The sequence below is a fragment of the Mastomys coucha genome, unplaced genomic scaffold (genome assembly GCF_008632895.1).
Source record: "Mastomys coucha isolate ucsf_1 unplaced genomic scaffold, UCSF_Mcou_1 pScaffold22, whole genome shotgun sequence".
NCBI lineage: Eukaryota > Metazoa > Chordata > Mammalia > Rodentia > Muridae > Mastomys > Mastomys coucha.
The window spans coordinates 37034414-37038376 of record NW_022196905.1 but is presented as its reverse complement, the minus strand read 5'-3'; the positions used below and the strand labels follow the sequence as shown (position 1 = coordinate 37038376).

At 43.9% G+C, this 3963-nt stretch overlaps 1 pseudogene; it reads left to right on the top strand.

Annotated features, from left to right (window-relative positions):
• Positions 1–2876, top strand: part of LOC116104521 — a 19770-nt pseudogene extending 16894 nt beyond the window's left edge.
• The last annotated feature ends 1087 nt before the right edge of the window (positions 2877–3963 follow it).

The following is a 3963-nucleotide window of genomic DNA, read 5'->3' as shown; positions in this document are numbered from 1 at the left end:
AAAAAGATTTACTTATTTTATGTGAGTACATGATTGCTGTCTTCAGACACACCAGAAGAGGTCATTGGATCCCATTACAGATGGTTGTGAGCTACCATGTGGTTGCCGGGAATTGAACTCAGGACCTATGGAAGAACAGTCAGTGCTCTTAACCGCTGAGCCCTAGCATCCTTAATTGATTGTCTGTACGTGCTTCTAAGTGAACCATTTTTATAGTACACAAACATGGCACTAGTGCACGTGCATTAAAGACTTTGATTACATAATGTAGGGAGAAGAGCTTTTCAGTATTCCCATGTGATTGCAGTTTACAACAGACATTCATCAGATTTTTGTGAATGCTGTTCCCTTTGGTCACAATTTCTAACTAATTGACATGCTGACCCAAGTCTTTATTATGTGATTGCTCTTCTTTTCATATCATGTTGTAAGTTGATTATCTATTACAACCTCAAAACTTAAAAATAATGGCATCTTATGTTTGGAAATAAGTTCAGGGGTAGGCTGAAAGGTTCCTCAGTCCTTGTGGTCTCAGCCAGTCTTTCTCATGGCTCTGATACCATGTAATTTTACCTGGGTTCTCTTACTTGTCCTGGGACTCTCATGGATGCTGAGCATGACTCCTGTATTCCAGGAGACCGTTCATTCTGAGTTTGACTACATGGAAGTGGCAGGACTCAAACAGAAAAGTAGGATGTATGGTTGGCTTGGGCCCAGAACTTGGTTCTCACTGCTGCATAATTATTAACTTTGAAAGCAAGTCTGGATTTTGTAGTGTACAAGGAGACTCTGCCTTACTGAATAGAGAAGAGGCTACCAAGTCATTTACAAAGGTCAGGGATTGAAGGAAGAATGACACACATTGCCTACTTGCTCCAATCAATCTGCTCCAGTAACCAGTAGTAAGAACATTTCTATCTGATTTCACAGGATTTATAATAGCTATTACAGCCAGTGACTGCACAGTTACAGTTGGCGTGTTCTACAAAGTCATGCATTGGAAGTCCCTCTGTCCAGGGCTGTTGAAAGTGGGCACTTATGGAAAGTGTTTGTGTCACAGAGCAACAGACCCTGATGGATGAGTTAATGCCTTTTTCCAATAAGAGGATCTCAACTACAAGGACTTGACTAGTAGTGCTAAGAGCATGTTGTTGTGAAGTATGGTAATCCTTATGTCATTTCCTTTCTTAGCACACCTTGAGGTAAAGCCAAACAAATGCCAATGCTGGGTTCTCTCATGGCTCCTAAGCATGACTCTTCTTCCTAGCTTCCATAAGCAACAGGCAGAATAAGTCCTTATAAATTAAATATCTTCAGGTGGTTTGTTATAGCAACAGAAAACAATTAAGACAGCCAGCAGAGGTAATTTTAAACATTCTCCTAGGGATTTTGCTTGTGTTGAACAAACAACTATACTGGGGAAAGACTTGTATTTTAGAGGTACTTTTAAAAATACATCAACGAGGGGGTCATAGAAGTTAATGCTTTGTTGATTTGCCTATAAATCTAGTTCTGTTGGCTTATTTGTCACTTTTAAAGAAGTTTCTGAATGGCCCTCCCAGATGACTTTCTATCATTTTTATATTATGCTCATTTTCCTGTCCTGCCTATAACATTGACAATTTCACAATAGTCTCCCTGCATCTAGTATTTGGTGATACTGACTTTGCACTTAACTGCTAATACAGGAGGAAAGAAAAGAAGAAAGCTAGAGAGAAACTGAGGAACAGCAAGATAGTTCCAGTCAAACAGGGGAAAGGGATTCTGCAGCATTTGGCCACTCAGTGATTCATGAGTCTCTGCTGGCCATACTCTCAAGAGTCAACAAGTACGAAGATGCTCGCAACCTCCTACGTCTCCCTTTGTCCTTAATTAGTTCGTTTACAGAGCTCATTTTCGTTTCCTTCAAATCATTTGATATCTTAGAGTAGCTGCTTTAACTGGGGCATTCTTATGAAAATGGGGCAAACAATAACATAAAATGTAGCTGTTTCTCATGATCGAATGTTGCGATGCTCTGGTAAGGCAGAGGGATACCAGGTATAGATAGAATTTTGGGTCAACCTTAAAGTCATACTAAGCATCAGGATGAAGAAAGGAACCTCACTCTATCCACCAGCCGAGCAAGCCCAAGGGAAAGAAGGCCAAGGGGAAGAAGGTAGCCTCTGCCCCCGCTGTCATTAAGAGAAGGAGGCCAAAAAGGTGGTCAATTCTTTGTTTGAGAAAAGGCCCAAGAACTTCGGCCTTGGGCAGGGCATCCAGCCCAAAAGAGATCTAACACACTTCGTCAAATGACCCCGCTACATCAGGCTGCAGCGGCAAAGAGCCATCCTCTATAAGCGCTCAAAGTACCTCCTGTCATTAACCAGTTCACCCAGGCCCTGGACAGGCAAACAGCTACTCAGCTGCTTAAGTTCGTCCACAAAGGCTACTGGCCCATGCTGAGAAGAAAGCTGCTGACAAAGGGGATGTCCCAACTAAGACCACCTGTCCTCCGAGCAGGAGTCAGTACAGCCACCACCTTGGTGGAGAACAAGAAGGCTCAGCTGGTGGTGATTGCTCATGATGTAGACCCCATATAGCTGGTGGTTTTCCTGCCTGCCCTGTGCCCAAAGATCGGGCTTCCTTACTGCATCATCAAGGGCAAGGCCAGGCTGGGGTGCCTGGTGCACAGGAAGACATGCATCACTGTTGCCTTCAGGGAAGACAAGGGCGTCCTGGCTAAGCTGGTGGAAGCTATATGGACCAATTATAATGACAGATACCACGAGATCGGTCGCCACTGGGGAGGCAATGTCCTGGGTCCTAAGTCTGTGGTTTGCATTGCCAAGCTGTGAAAGGCAAAGGCTAAAGAACTCATTACCAAATTGGGTTAAAAGTACACTAAGTTTTCTGTACATAAATATAATTACAAAATTAAAAAGAAAAGAAAAGAAAAGAAAAGAACCTTATTGGTAGACACACCCACTGACACTTTCCTCAGTCATTGTCTTTGCAGTGAGTGATGTGTCCAAGAATTTGTTGAAGTGATACATTCCTCCCTGGTGACAGCATTTTGACATTTTCCCCCGCCTTTTCAGATTTCCACAATATAATGAATCTGACACAAAATTGATGCTTCACTGAGAACATTGCTGCTGCAAGAGTGATCTGTAGACCGGCCGTGTCGAAACCATGCATGATGCAGACCCTCAGATATTACCCAGACGGATGTGAGCCTGGTGAAGACTATGTCCTGAAGGTTCCCAAACTGTGTGAGTTTAGATGCAGTGCCAGGAGCATCCGTGTAACCTGAAGGACTGCTTTTCTTTTCTTCTTCACTCTTACTTTTTCCTTGGCCTCGCTGGGGTTTATGTCAGCTTCCACCACTTTGTCCTACAGAATCACCCAGGCATGTACTGCACTTGTTCTTTTCAAAACCTTCCCCAAGCAGGGAGATGACTCTATCCCCTTGGATCCTTTACAGGAAACTCAATGCACTGGATAAAAACAAAATAAAATTATAACAACAAAATGCACCAAAAGCAGAAGGACGGTCTTGAAAGGGAAGATTTAAAACAAGCTAAGAGCTGCCGTGCAGAGCCCTGTTCTTGCCGAACCCCTGTGGATGCCTTGAGTCAAGATTCACAAACTAAAGTTTGCTCCTAATTCTCTTTTGGGACACTTGTTCACCATTTCCTCAAGGCTGGTGGAATGGCCCAGGAATCTCCAGCGGCCTGCTTTCTGTTCTGGCCTCCCAGCCTTGCTATTTCCTGGAGAGTGACTCACGGATTTATTCATGTCCATCACCATCCCCTGAGGCAAAGAGGAGGCTCTCCAGGGTGAAAGACTATCCCAGGCTCCACCCACTTTCGAAGTTGACTAATAACAGGTATCCACCCCACCCCTGCCATCTTCAAACAGAACACTGCCTCTAGCCAACTCGTAGAGCCCTGACTATTAGGCCTGTCTAACCAGTCCTTG